The sequence below is a fragment of the Stylophora pistillata genome, chromosome 11 (genome assembly GCF_964205215.1).
Source record: "Stylophora pistillata chromosome 11, jaStyPist1.2, whole genome shotgun sequence".
In the NCBI taxonomy this organism is placed as follows: Eukaryota; Metazoa; Cnidaria; class Anthozoa; order Scleractinia; family Pocilloporidae; genus Stylophora; species Stylophora pistillata.
This window is the reverse complement of record NC_142529.1, coordinates 18,557,588-18,574,367: the sequence shown is the minus strand read 5'-3', so window position 1 is coordinate 18,574,367 and position 16,780 is coordinate 18,557,588. Positions and strand designations below refer to the sequence as shown.

At 39.1% G+C, this 16,780-nt stretch overlaps 1 pseudogene; it reads right to left on the bottom strand.

Annotated features, from left to right (window-relative positions):
* Window positions 1–1,852: 1,852 nt before the first annotated feature.
* LOC148720434 (angiopoietin-related protein 7-like) lies at window positions 1,853–2,595 on the bottom strand (annotated as a pseudogene).
* Window positions 2,596–16,780: the final 14,185 nt, after the last annotated feature.

The following is a 16,780-nucleotide window of genomic DNA, read 5'->3' as shown; positions in this document are numbered from 1 at the left end:
TCTCAAGTATGATAGTAGTTTTTTGGTTATTTACGAATTATAGTCTTTGAACGGTCGTAATTTGACTTGGTAGGAATTTTGTAGAATGGTTTGGTGGGGGTCCTAGTTTTCGTAATCCCGAAAACTTAGAGGGGTCTTAATTTTTGAAATTACGAAAGCTAAGACCCTTAAATTAACCGTTAATTTTGAGCTAAAACACGGCACTAGTGGAAAGGATCGGACAGGAGATAGTTTTACTGATTAGATCTGTTTTGGTTGCGATCTGACTTTATATTTCGACTGAAAGCAACGAAAATGGGGAAAATAGCGAGATCCGAAAGACCTGTAAGGTGCCTGACAGTATTGAGCTGCTCTTTTGACGGTTGACGGTAAAAATTTATTATTTTTGACGGCGAGTTAGCGGTTAAATTTTAGTCACTTTGACGGCTGACGGTTAAAACTCAGCGAGACCCTCTTGTATAGCCTCAGAAGGCAACCCCTGGCAGCTTTTGTTGTTCATGTGAGTTAAAGCCCGGTAATCCAGCCCGAATGGCTTTACACGTGAATCGCATGCTGTGATGGTTTTATAAAATTATCCAAAGAAATCCAACCTGAAATGTTTTGTTTATCTAGAAACATTTCCCGATTAGACTTTTATCAGAAAAAGAACCTCTTCTAACTCTGAAGATTCAATGATCATTTCTAAAAACGGAAATAATTTTTACATCGTTAAATCCTTAAATTATTTTCTCTTATTGTCATTCATTTATTTTGTTCGGGAGATAATTTAATTTCCCACGCACGAGATTACTGTGTGCTGGATGTCCTCCCCTGGGGTGGGATGGGTCTGTTTACTGGGCCCGCATTAATTGGCGCAAGCTGTTGCGAAGTCCCTGCCCGTCGGCGAAGCTAATAAACTAGACTAAACAATAAACTAAAGAGATTTCATTACTACAATGTCATTGGGGTTATAAGCCATGCAGTGAGAGTGAGTGAGAAGCTAAATGAAGATGGACCTGGGCTGATCTTAATGGACATGTACTCCTACACTGATACTGCTGAAACAGAATTGGGGCGTTTCTTAGGATGGGGGCCCTTATTGATATCGGAGTGCCTATTTGAATAAGGGTGCCTACTCAGGAGAGGCATTTATTAAAATAAGGGTGCTTATCAACAAAAACAAGCTCGAGGGCCTTCGGGGCCACTTGGAGCGGAGGTGTTTATTGGATGGAGTGCGCAAAATCCAATCATTACGGCAAATAACAAAAAATATTCTTAATCTCCAATGATGACAATTGATTAAGTGTTATTTGAGGTTATAGGGAGAAAAGCTTGCAAGTAAGATAACTGATCAAATTGTAATGTTTTACCAGAGCGGAGTTCAACAACTGTTTTATCTCTAACAGCTCCGGAAGCAAACTGTTCATAGTTTAACGGTAATACGTAAGAAAAGTCATTATGTGCAGGTTATGTGGGGGTAAGGGTGGGGAAAGGGGACTCTTAGATGGTGAGAGGGAATTAATAGAGAGATTTAGCACCGAGTTTATGTGAAAGGTGAACGGCAAGAGTGACCACGTGTTCTTGTTTTTCCCGCCATTGTTCACGTTTGCCAGTTGCCTTGCGCCGTTTCTACGTGAGAGTAACCTGTTTCGCGTTGGCCGTATACGCAAGATTTTCTTCACTTTTTCTTTCACAGAGTAGAGGTTAATTACCGGATAAAGGGCACCAAAACTATTCTTTGTAAGTCATGTAAGGGCGCCTTCAAATCCACCAGTACGTGAGCTTGCGCGAAGCTAAAGCAGCAAGGTTCATACTATTTTGTGTGAAACATGAAAAGCCATGCTGAGATTTGCTGCTTCACATAAACGCGGTGCTAAATCTCTGTGATATATAAAAATCGCATGATGTATGGTAAAAGAACCTTTTCATTACTTGTAACACTGCCAATGTACAGCCGGTACTCAGCGATCTCGGTCCCAATCCCGAAATAGGCCATACTCAGCGTGCACTGTTTTGCCCGTAGTTACTCCCAGATCTACTCGAAGCTTGTTATATGTCTCGTTTCGTGTCAGGCGGTTTGTATTGTCCAGGCCGAGCCAAAATTCACCGACCAAGTTACCGAAGCCATGTTTGTAGTCATTCCAAGTGCGGTCAAAATAAACGGAGCCATCCAGTCTTTTCTGAAACACTACCCAACCCCCACCGGTTGTTGTTTGGTCACAATATACATTAAAGGCACCTGAACCATCTGGATCGATTGTGTAAACACCGTTGACTTTTCGGCCGGATTTGTACAGGTCAGCACAGTTCTTAGCTGATCAAACAATAACAGTAAGGGTTAAAATGAATAAATGGTAATAAAGGTATCAGCACACATGATTATAGAGAACCTTACTTACCTCTCGCTAATGTTTTGTTCTTCACGAGGCTATTAACCTCAAATCGAAATTGATTGATTTCCTTCATTATTTCTTCCAAGCAGGCTGCAGTGTTCTTTTTGCAATCTATTGGGGCAGCACGCGTTGATGGTTTTATTTGAAGAGTCACATAAAGTGCCAGAAAGAGCATAACAGAACCTAAAGGAAAGAAATCTAATAAGACGGTGAAAAGTTACTCCCTGGGGTTGATCCAGGGTTAGTAAGAGAGTTCGGATAGACATTCAACGTAGGCATACCTGCAGTCCTGGGAGGAGGATAAAAGAAGATGAAGGTATTTGAAGGTTAATAATGGTTGATGAAGGTGGATGTAGCTAGGTAGAGGATAGCAGATGAATGAAGATGAAAATGAAGATAACTGAAAGAGGATAAAGGACATTGAACGTACGAGATAAAGGTGGATGAAGATAGAAGAGGGAAAATGGCGGTCTTTGAAGGTAGGGGATGGTAGATGAAAGTAGGCGACGGTAAATGATGGTGGATAAAGGTAAATGATATTAGATGAAAGAACATGAATGTAAACGAAGTCAAATTTAGATATAGATGAAAGGCGATGAAGGTAGAGGAAGGTAGATAAGGTAATTGATGGTATATTTAGGTTGGTGAAGGAATATGAGAGTTAGGAAAAGAAAAGCATGCTGAGTCAAGGTAGATGATGGTAGATGGCAAAAATTAAAATTAATTAGATGAGGGTAGATAAAGGTAGATGAAGCAGATAAAGGCAAAGAAGGGGCGATAAATGAAAATGGAGGTAAATGAAGGTAAAAGAAGGGTAATTAAGTGAGATGAATATAATTTATATTACGGGAAGTGAAGGAAAACGAAGGTATGTGATGAGAGATCAAGGTAAGCAATTGCATTTGAAGGTGAACTGAAAGGGTTAACAAAGGACAATAAAGGCCAATGATGGTGGATGAAGGTAAACGATGGAGGATATACGAACGTAAATAGAGGTCAGTGAAGGTAGAAGAAGGTAAATTATGGTAGATGAAGGAAGAGTCGATGTGAGGATATATGATGTCAGATGAAGGTCGAATGAAAGTAGAACAAAGTAAGATGAAGATAAACGATGGTAGTAGAAGTTGGAATAAGGAAAATGATTTTAGATGAAGAAATATGACCTTACACGAAGGTAGATAAAGGTAAATAGTTGAAATTGAAGGAAGATCAAGGACAATGAAGGCCAATGACGGAAAAAAAAAAACAAAAAAAAAAACAAAAAAAAAACAAAAAAAATTGCAAAAGTAATTCCTTAAATCTAACTGCACCAAAACCCTTCAGATTACAAAACGAGGATTTCAGGACCATAACCATCATGTATTTTGTAGCAACATTCATGAATGCAAGTATATCCTTTAAGATAAAAAAAAGGCTGGAAAGGTCTTAGTCGTGGCATTAAATTTGTTCCTACACCTTAGGAAACTCGGCATGGAGGAAGATAAAAAAACCCTATATACTCTCATGATACTTGTTAGGGTAGCCATTTTCAAAACCTGACTAAAGTGTGTATGTTAATCTAGCTTGCCACTGAATCAACATTGCCTTGCCCGGCAATGCAATGCAGAAGCGAATTAGAAACTGACATCGATCACTTTTAGCCTACAGGCTGACATAGCTCACTTATCGCCTGCAGTACAGACGCCTTATGCGGGCGAGTTAAGTAACGTTGCGTTATTCGACCGGCCATGTTTGAACTCCGCCACCGCACGATGGTAGAAGCGGCAAGAAACCGCTGAACACTGACTGACAAAAATTGTGTCTGCAATGCAGGACAGCTCACTTCAATGTAATATTTTCAATCAAACAATCAAGCAAGCCGATTTTGGGACTCGCAAATCGAGTTGTACAGAACACCGTAGAAACAAAATTATAGGCAATCACGAACGCGAAGGTTCGACCTTGCCAGATAAGCCAGCAGACTGTGCTTTATCTAAACCAGCATTGAAAACCATTACGAGACGAAAAAGGTCCGAAATTGTGGCAAATTTGGGCTTCCGGTATCTCTTTGGCCGTGTAGAAGAGTACTGATACCTAAATATTCGTGACTTCATGATAACGCGTCCAAGTTTATCAAAGAAGCGAAGTGGGCTTGGAATCTATTGCTTACGATCTTTTAAGAAAAAAATAAATAAATAAATAAATAAGAAAATGAAAAATAAATAAATAAATAAATAGATAAAATGCCCTTTCGATGTGTAGTTTAGGGTTGTTCGAGTACCTGATTCGAAGAAAAATATATCGCTCCACGAAATTCCTTTTGAGGGCCAGAGGCTATGAAAGGGCGAAAGAGGTGGATTCAGTTTGTGAGCGCAGTGTGCTAACTGGACACCAACTTCGAATTTAAGCATATGTTCGATACCGTAATTATTTGCTTATTAGCCGATGCTGGCTATAAATCGAGACCCTAAACTTTTAGCTTTCAGAAGCTGTTGGATTTTTATGGAAAATAAGCCATAAGTGGACACCGAATTCGAATTCACCCATGTGTTCAGGACCGCAGTCATTTGCCTATAAGCCAAACCCGTCTATAAGCCGAGACCAAAGCTTTTGTTGAAATATTGTAAAAAGGTCCTGAGACGACTGGTGAGCTTAAAATGGCAACAGAACGAAAGACAATGAGCTATTATTTGCTGTATTCGAAGTATCCTGTATTAGATCAAACACTTCTAGAGTAGTTTTCGCCTTCTCGGAGCAGAGCAGTCAGGATAAAATGCAATGTTGCGAAGCGAAGCCTCAGCTGATTTATGACAGATCGTCTTAGCCGTGGGAACGGCCGTTTCTGATTGGCCATTTGCGGATGTTGTCAAAACAAGTCAAAGCAGGCACTCTAAGTCTCGCTTTTATTCATTCTTTATGGAAATGCTATCCGTGGATAGATTCTGCGGCTTAAGGTGAAGGAATTGTGCAGTGATCCAAAGTGAAATCCTCTAAAACATTTGGGATTTCGAACGCGTTCAACGGCACATAAGATGATAATATTCACCCGGATAAAATTACTTGAACTAGTTAGTGGACGATAGGATGGTCTTGAGGCCGACAGCAAAGGAGACGACGATTTAACACTCATTGTTGAAGTCATCACTAAAAAAAATGGCTCCACTCAAATAAAAGTAATTAGGTAACTATAGTTCTGCGTAAGACTAGTAATTTGTGTGTGTTGATGATCGCGCGGCTGTTAGCCGAATATACTTTCGATTTACAGTATTCTCTCTTAAGAACTTTGTTTTTTAAAGAAATACTCCGCCGTAAGCCGAACCCCCGGTATTGTTAACGTTTGATTAGTTCCCAGTGTCTTTTAGCACAGAAATCGCTCAGCTTATTGGCAAATAATTATTGGCCGAAAAATCTGTCTCAATATTGCCTCCTTTGCGCGGTTTTAGAATGGCATCACTCAATATTAATCAATTAATTACTCATATAGACGAATTAAGAATCATATTAGCAAACAATGATATCGATATTGTTTCCATAAATGAAACGAAACTGAACGAGAGTATTCGAGATCAAGAAGTTCATATTCCGGGATACGAAATAGTTCGCCGCGATAGACTAACAAAATGCGGCGGAGGGGTATGCTTCTATGTAAAAACTTCAATCAACTTTACAGTACGAAATGACCTACACATGGATACACTAGAAAATCTTTGCTTGGAAATCCATAAGCCAAATTCAAAATCCTTTGTGATTGTTACTTGGTACAGACCACCTGACTCTCCTATTGGCATTTTTTCACCTTTTGAATCCCTAATTGGGAGATTGGATAGTGAAAATGTAGAATTTTTTGTACGGGGAGACATGAACTGTGACATGATCACGACTCGATATGACAATAACACATCCAAATTAAGGAGTATTGCTGATGTCTACGGACTCGAGCAGCTTATCTCTGAGCCGACGAGGATAACACCCACCTCATCAACTCTAATTGATTTAATCTATACCAACTGCTCGGATAAGATTGCATGTTCGGGAGTTTGTCATATCGGAATAAGTGACCATAGCATGGTGTATGCATATAGAAAACTTGCCCTGAATGGGATGTCTAACGGACATAATTCTATTACATACAGAAATTTCCGAAATTTCGATCGCCAAAAGTTTCGTTATGATATTCTATCTCAATGTTGGGATAATGTATACGAGTCTTCCAACCCAAACGTGATGTGGCAGCAATGGAAATGTACATTTCTGGCTATCGCTGACAAACATGCCCCACTGAAAACGATGCGCGTTCGTTCACGGAGTTCTCCGTGGATTACCTCTGAATTGAAAGACCTTATGCATAATAGAGACATATTAAAAATCAAAGCTAGCAAGACAAATGATCCTAACGATTGGGCATTATTTAAGAAACAAAGAAATATAGTCAATAAGCAAATACGCTCAGCTAAGCAAGCTTATTACCAAAATAGTTTTAATAAGCAAACCAGCGACTCCCGAAAGACCTGGCAGACTATAAACGAGTTAACTTCTCGAAAATCTGGGAAAACGCCAGTGGCGTCACTAAAAGTGAACGGATTAACGATAACTAATCCGTTGGAGCTATCAAACGAATTCAATAACCACTTTGCTAATATTGGTCCAAAACTTGCCAGTGAGATAAATCGTGATAGTGGTAGCTATCAAAGATATCTTACCGCAACAGATAAACGGTTTAAGCTCCAACCCACCAATCCAACTAAAGTATTTTCACTTTTAAATAAACTAGACAAGTCAAAGGCAACAGGCCTTGACAAAATATCTGCTAGGTTTATCAGAGAATGTGCTGATCTCATTTGTGTGCCGATATGTGATATTTTCAATCAATCTATTAGCCAAGGGACGTTCCCAGACGACTGGAAATATGCAAGGATTACCCCTCTTTATAAACAGGGTGACCGCGGTGATGCTAACAATTACCGCCCAATATCGGTGATTCCAATAATGGCGAAGGTGTTTGAAAGGATAGTTTATGAACAGTTATATGCCTATTTGGAAGAGCACGATATTTTATGTCAAAACCAATCAGGGTTTCGTGCTAATCATTCAACTGTAACAGCTTTGTTGGAAGCGACAGATTCTTGGGCATATAATATTGATAACGAGAAAATCAATGGAGTCATTTTTCTAGATTTGAAAAAAGCTTTTGACACTGTTGATCATCAGATCCTTCTATCGAAACTAAACTGTTATGGTATACATGGAAAATCTTTCAGATGGTTTCAGTCATATTTGGAAAACCGAACACAAAAATGCTCTGTCAACGGGTCGCTATCCAGTAGCTACTCGTTGACTTGCGGCGTCCCACAAGGGACCATCCTCGGTCCATTATTGTTCTTATTATATATCAACGATCTTCCAAATTGCTTATCAAATTGTAAACCGAGAATGTATGCCGATGACACGCACCTCACATATGCGGGAAGCAATCTTGAGAACGTTCAGTTTTGTCTAAATGAAGACCTAGAAAACGTCTTCAACTGGCTACAAGCGAACAAACTCACGTTGAACATGACTAAAACCGAATTCATGCTAATAGGGTCGAGGCAGAGACTGAATACTCTCACAGCTTCTCCAACAATTAGAATGAACAATACTCAAGTGAGCCAGGTTTCAGCTACAAAATCGCTTGGTGTAATAATAGACGATAAACTCGATTGGCATAGTCACATCGAAAAACTAACGAAAAAGATCGCCTCTGGTATCGGGGCCCTAAAGCGAATTAGGCACCTGATCCCAGCATCAACCTTACATCTCATCTACCAAGCTTTAGTAAAACCTCACTTTGATTACTGTGACATTGTTTGGGGTAGCTGTGGGAAAACGCTACGAGACAAACTGCAGAAATTGCAGAATAGAGCAGCCCGTGTGTTGACATTCTCTAACTATGATGCTGATGCAACTGAGCTACTCGAGTTTTTAGGGTTTTTTTACAAAGTCCATAAGAACACATGCTTACTTCTATGACGTAACGGCGCCCAGTCCACTCTTTGCTCGGCCAGACATTTTATCTACGGATTACGGAGCTTAAAAAAAAAGTTCAGAAAACGGTAAAATGCCGCTAATGTTGCTAAAGCACGTTCTAGCGTCATTATATTTGATACAAAATAAAAGAAAAAAAATCAATAAGCGTCATAGGGACTTTAAGAGATAACGCGAATGTAAGACAGTGAACGAGATGCCAGTAACCGGATCCTTGCGTTTGCACAAAGATTTCTGGGATCACCACGGGACAAACATTGCAGCCCGCTAAAAGAAATGTGCGGCGAAAGGCAGTTTCTATGTTCGAAAAGACGATTTTGAGAGATATCACACTTTTTCGTCGCAGTTTTATCATAGACGGTTGAGATAATTTTAATGCAAGGTAGGTGTAAGTTATCGTGGAAATCACCTTGAAATATGTTATAAAATATACCGATAAACTTCTCTTCTTGCGTAAGGTCTATTGAATTGTGAAACCGTCATCGCGTAATGGTCTCGATGTATTACAAAAATAGCTATAATCGGTTGGAAACAACTCATGTAAGTCTTATCAGTTATATTTATGATGCAGAGCCTGTCTTCATACTTGTCGACGTATTTAATAAACAACTTACGACGTCTGAAAATATACCTCCTCAAGGGAGAGAAGTCGTTGTCAGCGTGATGGGAATGCTTTTTTAACCCAGCTGTTGCTCTTTGAAACGATTGAATAAGCGATAAAAAACATGAGGATACCCCTGGGTCAAGCGATAGTTTGTTTGAGCAAAATTCAAACGTTTTTGAGCTGCAAGATGACGGGAACTCAGGCAGAAACTTTGGAAATATATTCAGTTGTGCATCGCTCTTATGCCATTTGTACCTAGTTATTTCTTGGCGATTCATACCAAATATTTCTAAGTGGAGTCATTAAAACCTTTTCAGTTTTATTTAATTGCGTTAGGTGTACCTCTACCTATTTTCTTGGCTTTGTAATACAAAAGAACGCTGATACAGCTACCTCGAAACAGCACGAGATTGAAATGGAATGCTTGAACATTGATTATTATCGTGATACATTAAAATTAAAGTGATTAGACACCTACATTGCTTACTTGTTGTGATCTATGTGAACGAATCAGCGTTGATAATCTTCTCAAAACTGAGCCTTTTCTTCTGCAAAAAAAGGCTTTTCGTTGAACGCGGCGAAGGAAGTTTTCTACGTCTTGTTTAACTGAGAATTCGTACGTTGTTTGAGATATGGAAACAAAATTTAAGCCCTCACGGAGGACGGATTTTTCTGAATCGGAAAGGGAAATATTTTCAGGAATAGTAACTACAGTTTTAAGGTTTTCTGGTGATGAGTGCCTAGCAATCTGGGAACCGACGAGTTGGTCAAGTTTTTGGTCCTAAATATAGTTCAACTGATGACTGAAAAGTTTGGAATTAGTTTCCTGAATTTGGGGCGGATAGATTGTACTAAAACTGAACAGATTTCGGAAAGTTCAGAGCGCCAATGCAGAATTTGTTTGGTGAGATGACTACGTTTTTTCATGAGAAAGAGGATGATTCTAACAACTCAAACAAGGACTCTTTCGAAACACTTCAGATTCCAAAGTCTAAATGGACTGCCCCAGAGGGCCAGTGTGCATTATTAGATTTTCTCTTCAAAAAATGTCGCCACGATATTAACAAACTTAATTTCATTTGACCACTTTTTCCTCTGAAGAGTTGTCGGCACTAAAAGGTCTAAGAGAGAGCTGCGTGTAGCCCTGAGGCTGAATTTGTGGTAGGCTTCGACGTAAAATTTTGGATTCGTGATTTGATGGTGTAAATGTCGTTAATTCTCCATTCGCCGGCATCGGAGACGGTAAATGATTAGATTTGTTCTTAGGATGTCCGGCTAATTCGGAAGTCCGGCTAAGTCCGGACTTTTAAGATAGACATTGTGTATCACGTCAGTGGTATACAAATTCTTGACTTCCTTTCGTCTGTTGCATCAATAACAGGAATATTGTTATGGAAATATATCCCTTCTGTTTTAGTAAGTAATTTCATTCGGCAGGAGCGATATAACAGTCTCGTCAGTTTAAGATGAACCCAAGATAGAGGATGATATTGCCCTAAATACATTTTAAAATGTTACTTTTTATTCTTAAGTGTTAGCAAAACAAACCGCAGACGTTTTCTTGGAACGGACATTCCCCTTCCGCGGCAGCGAAAGACGATTTTCCTAATGGATAGCAACAACATTTTAGGGCCGACCTTTCTTCAAAGAAGTGCGAGTTCGTGGGAAGTGCGTATGCTTTAGGAACAGAGTTTGTGATAGGTTTCGATGTCAACAATGAGATTTGTGATAAAATATACTGTTAAATATTTCCAGCTGTTAAATATCTCAGAGCTGTCACTGCAAATACGTCACTGGCCTAAAAACGGTTGCTTTCCTTTCCTCAGTTGTGCGAATAACTATGACACTGAAATGCTAAAAAAGTTCCTGCTATTACACTAAGTTACTGCAATAAGCATCGGCGATACAACTGATAATGGTTCAGTTATTAGTTAATGTTGACCCTGAGAAATCTTGCATACCCTTTTAAACCACCTTTTAGGTCATTTAAAACACTCGGTAAATAATGCACTCAAATATGTTAAGCGAGACTTGTGTCGACGTAGGAGCAAGGCCACTTATTGTTTAACCAACTCATTTAATTCACGCTGTTAGTTTTGAAACGCCCCGCTACCTTTACGACATTTTCCAGTAACAATCAATGGCTTTAGTTTCAGTATAACGTGATCTAAGGTAACAAGCATTGCTTAGGAATTTGCGGTTTCATGTTCACTCAAAGTTAAATTCGTGTTAAGGAAATGAAATAACTCTTCAAAAATGTAGTACGCACATTTCAGGTAACGCCCTAGGGATAATCACGTATGCGCGCATTTTAAAGACCACTCGTGACAACCGTACTAGTTACTTATCCCGCAACCGCTACGATCAGAGAATTAATCAGCTTCAGGCTACCATTTTACTACCCTTGGGCTAAACTTTCTGCAATCGTCTGTGCAATTCGTCGCCAAGGTAAGTTTCTTATCTTTCACCTTCATTGTCATTATAATTACCAAATTGTCTAATCGTTTTTGTCGTGATTAAGATACGTTCAGTGCTGGTAGTTTTAGTTCAGTTTTCTACTATTCCACTACTTTGAGTGAAATGTTGTCAGCACTCTTTTTATGCTGCGACTTGTTCAATGGTTGGGTTTTTCGAAAACTAAGACCCTCGAACTAAGATCTAAGACCTAAGACTCGTCATCACAGGGGGCCCAGACAAGCGACGAGTCTGGTTGTTTATTCGAAATATAAAGGAATGTATGGGAAAATATTGAAGAGTCTTACTATCGTGAACTTATATCCTGAAATGTCTGAGTTAAAGCTCAAATTAAATGTAAAACTACCTCACTTGCGGTGTATTGTCGTTTCTGTGGCTCTAAATGGCGAATTTGAGCGATTTGGTGGGTTTTGCGTCGACTGTTACTGTACCTTATAAGAAGGAGAGCTTGAACTCAGACATTTCAGGATATGAGTTTACGATAATAAGAGTCTTCAATATTCTCCCATACATTTTTTTACATTTCGAATAAACAACCAGACTCGTCGCTTGTCTGAGCCCCCCCTGTGTCGTCATCACGAGCCACAGGTAAACGGAAATTCAAATATTCGAAAAGGCTGGTTGCTAGGGAGTGACGTCATAAACCGGCTAAGTTTCCATTATCGCCTCGACAGCCTTTTTCGATAATTGCTCGCAGTAATCTGAGTAATTGCTTGAATGTGTACAATCTCTGTCCCTGCTGGGTACAATGAAGCCTTTGCTTCATTGGGGGCTGGATCGGCCTATTGACATTTCGAGATTGGAATTCATATTAATATGCGCAGGCGAAAGCGGGAATGTTTAGTTTCCCGCGGTCGAGTGCAGTTATGGATCCCTTCAAACTTCGAAAGGTTGAATTGCAGCATTCTCCTCCAGATGAGTCAGGGGAATGGTTTATCTTAAATTTCAAGAAATGTGGCATAAGAGTCAGCAAGTTTTTCTGAAGTAGCCTGTCAATGGCACATTTTCCAAGTGTTTTGTACGGTCTAGCTTTGAAAAATGGCAGAAGCTTGGATGGCCCATCGTTCAGAACAACAAAGTGGCCATTGCCTCTCTATTTGGAGTTTTTTCTACCATCTTCCGGCAGAAATTCAAAGGAGAAGTGGTCAGATATCTTTGGTTGATCGATAAAATAAATTCGCCAACAATCAAAACGGAGACCAGCGAGACTCGACCAATCGATGACTTTTGCGAGGAGCCGAAAGCTGTTCGTGATGCCTCCGCAGCTATTCGAATTGAAAACGATCGACTAAAGGCCGACCTTAATCAAGCGCGGAGTCAGCTTGAATTGCTAGTAGAAGAAATAAAAGAATTAGCTAAGTAAGACCAGCATCAGAGTTAAAATTGAGGAGAAGGTTGCCGCGAGGATGTGTGGACATCGATCAAATGTATGTCGTAGGTCTGCAGGTCCACAGTCCTGAGGTGGGGTAAATGCTCAACGATATTCTTGAGAAAGCTAGAATTAACAGCAGCAGCCTACTGCAAGCGTTGGAAACAATACTGGGGGACAGTTTGCCTCAGTTTTTGCAATCTCTCAGAGTACCAGACTGTGGACCCTGCTGTTTTTCAAACTACAGTCGAGGATCCTGGATCAAGAAAAGCTTGGCAAACGTTACTTAGCATTCCCAAGCTAAGACGAACCGGCGTAAGTCATAACGTTTATATTTTTATTAAGATTGGAGAAAGTGAGTTTGCTGTCTTATGCTTTGATGTGAATGCTGGTTTTACGGCGTATCAGAACTCATTTCTGCTTGGCAGGAAAATCACATAATTGGCTGAGTTTGATTTTACACTGAGCCTCTTATTCTTCTATGATCACTTTTTATGGCTACTTTAGGAGAAATGTCCGGTTTGTTTCCTTGATAGGGTCTGGACAGTATTATAATTTATTCCATTTCAATTTTTCTACGATAAAATATTTAAATCGCCAGAGGGATGCCATGGAGTAAACGGGAATAGTAGTTAATGGAAGATGCTTTAAAGTTAAATGTCCAGGTTAGTTGTGTGTGCCAATCTTGACTCTTTATATTTCTTTTATCTTATTATTTTTTTTATTTTTGCAATGTTTTTTGTTACATGTTTAGCTACGTGATAGTAATTATTGAATCCATTTTATGCGTGGCAGTGTTAGAAAATATCTGGGAAAGTATACCATTTGAGATCTTTGGTGTAGCTATTTAAACTTCAACTTCTTAATATCTTCTTGTCTTTTTTCATGACAGTTACTCTTGATTACAAAACACTGATAATGCTGTTCAAGCAAAGAGTTGGTGATGCCAAAAAAATTATCAATAAACTTTGCAAGCAAGGATTGGACACAGAGTGCTGTGTATTCTGCAAAGTTATTAAGGTAGGTTATACCTGCAATGCTAAATGACATGCATCATAGCGGAATTCTACAACAACACAAAACATATTCAGCCTACCGGTATTTGGTATGCAATTTATTTATAATCAATTAGTGAGAGCTTTCTTGGCTTTCTTGACTTTACAGAAAGGCGGAAAGGTGCCCATAAAAATGAACATATTTAATCTGTGGTGAACAGTGATTATATATCTACAAATAGTAGTGAACATTATATGACTTTAGCTCCGTCAATTCATTATTGAGTGATACATGCAATTTATTTGTAGGAATGCGGCTGTCCTGATGTTCCTTTTGGGGAAGCCTTTGCTGAGTGTTTCCTAAAAAGCAAAGCAAATATTGGGGGGTAGGTACAACTCTGCATTTTTGCATTGACATGCATAAAAATTCCAGCTTGCAGTATGGTATTTCACTTTCTGTTGGAATACATGTCTTTAAAGCTCACTTGGGATACTTAGTTTGACGGACAGTTGGTATAACTGCCGGCCGACAGTTGGCCGACAGTCGGCCGACAGTCGGCCGACAGACTTTTAAGTGAGCTGTTCTTCACTTTTACCCAGTTTAACTAGCAAAAATATGGTAAGTTTGGATTATAAAGGTGGAAACTAAACTCAATGTTTTTTTTCTGTCTGTTTCTGATGGAAGGGGTTAAGAGATGACTTGCTCTTTCTCCTTGAAGTCAGGAGCCATGAGATGTTAATTTATATGCTCTGCCTGCAATGTATAACATTTTAATTTTTAAATTCTATGCACCCATTGTAGTAAGGCACAGTCAACATTGTTTTATTTTAAAAAATCTATTTTCTTAAAGTCTTATCCTGTAACAATATTATTTTGTTTAGTGTTACCTGTTCACTTCTGAGATATAGAAATATTTGTCATATTTCTAAGATTTATATGGCATTCAACGTTATGCCTGAGAGCTTCTGGGATATATAGCAAATTAAATTAGTTTTTCATTCACTGTTAATAGAGGTGTAGAGTTGTCATTTAAGGATTCCAACGATAAGTACTCTTGTTTCTTTCACATGTGTAATTCCCTTTATTGCAAGTGGTTATTCTCTTATATATTCCAATTTACAGGTACTCAGGAATAGTAGTTTTACGGCATGCAGTTGTCACATAATGTAACTATTGTACAGCATATGGTGTGATATAGTTGTTATGGAGATCAATACACTACAAGAGGGAAATTATGTCTTTCCTTTCTGGTCCACCCAGGCAGAAGTCCTGCATTCAGAGTAATGCCTGAGCACTTCTGGGATATATAACATGAGCTTTTCATTCATGGTAAATATAGGGAAGTGTTGTCTATCCTTTCTGGTTCACACAGGCTGAAGTCCAGGCATTCAGAGTAATACCAGAGCACTTCTGGGATTTATAACATACTTAACTTTTCATTCATGGTCAATATAGGGAAGTGTTGTCTATCCTTTCTGGTTCACCAGGCTGAAGTCCTGGCATTCAGAGTAATGCCTGAGCACTTCTGTGATATATAACATACTGAACTTTTTAGTCATGGTCAATGTAGGGAAGTGTTGTCTATCCTTTTGGTTCACCCAGGCTGAAGTCCTGGCATTCAGAGTAATGCCTGAGCACTTCTGGGATATACAACATACTTAGCTTTCATTCAAGGTCAATATAGGGAAGTGTTGTCTATGCTTTCTGGTTCACCCAGGCTGAAGTCCTGACATTCAGAGTAATGCCTGAGCACTTCTGGGATATACAACATACTTAGCTTTCATTCAAGGTCAATATAGGGAAGTGTTGTTTATCCTTTTGGTTCACCAAGGCTGAAGTCCTGGCATTCAGGGTAATGCCTGTGCACTTCTGGGATATACAACATACTTAGCTTTCATTCAAGGTCAATATAGGGAAGTGTTGTCTATCCTTTCTGGTTCACCCAGGCTTGACATTCTGTGTAATGCCTGAGTGCTTCTGGGATATATAACATACTTAGTTTTTTAATTTATGGTAAATCGGGGGAAGTGTTGTTTATCTTTTCTGGTTCACCGAGGCTGAACGGAAGTTCTGCTATTTACAGTAATGCCTTAGTGCTTCTGGGATACCTTACATTCTTATTTTCTTTGACATTCACAAGTTAATCTAGGGAAGTGTTGTCTATTGGCCTTGCTGGTTCATCCAGACTGAAGTCCTGACATTCAGTGTATTGCCTGAGCGCTTCTGGGATATTAGACATACTTAGCTTTTCATTCATGGTTAATATAGGGAAGTATTGTCTATCCTTTCTGGTTCACCCAGGCTGAAGTTCTGGCATTCAGAGTAATGCCTGAGGTTTTCTGGGATATATAATGTGAAGAAATTCTTGTCAGGCAAACTTCTCTATTATTTGAGCTCTTCACCTATATCTACAGCAGAGCGATAGGAATAAATAGTCGTTTGAGACAAAAACTTGAAAAACAGCTTCATTTACTGAGTTTAATATTTATTAAGTTGAATATGTTGCCTCTTTGTTATGACCGAGAGATCAAAGACTTAATATTTTTTTATAACTGTCTGTACGGAATATCGCCTATTGACGTTAACAACTTTGTTAATTTTGTTCCCCACAACCGCACAAGAAACTGTTTTAATCCGGAATTACTGCTGAAAACTCAGTCCTGTAAAACATCTTTATTTAAGGCCTCATATTTTAATAGAATTACAAAACTGTGGAATATTATGTGTAAAGTAGCTCCTCCGTCTTCCTTAGGTACTCTTTCATCCTTTAAGAACTTTGTCACTAATCACTATTTTAATTTATTAGCAAATGTTTTCGATATTGACCAACCGTGTACCTGGTCAGTGTTTATAGACTGTTCCTGTCATAGAACTCATTCGCACTGACTTAAAACTTTGTAATATTTATTTATTTTTTATTCTGTAGGGAGTTTCCTTGCATGGGTACTCACGTCCCGTTCG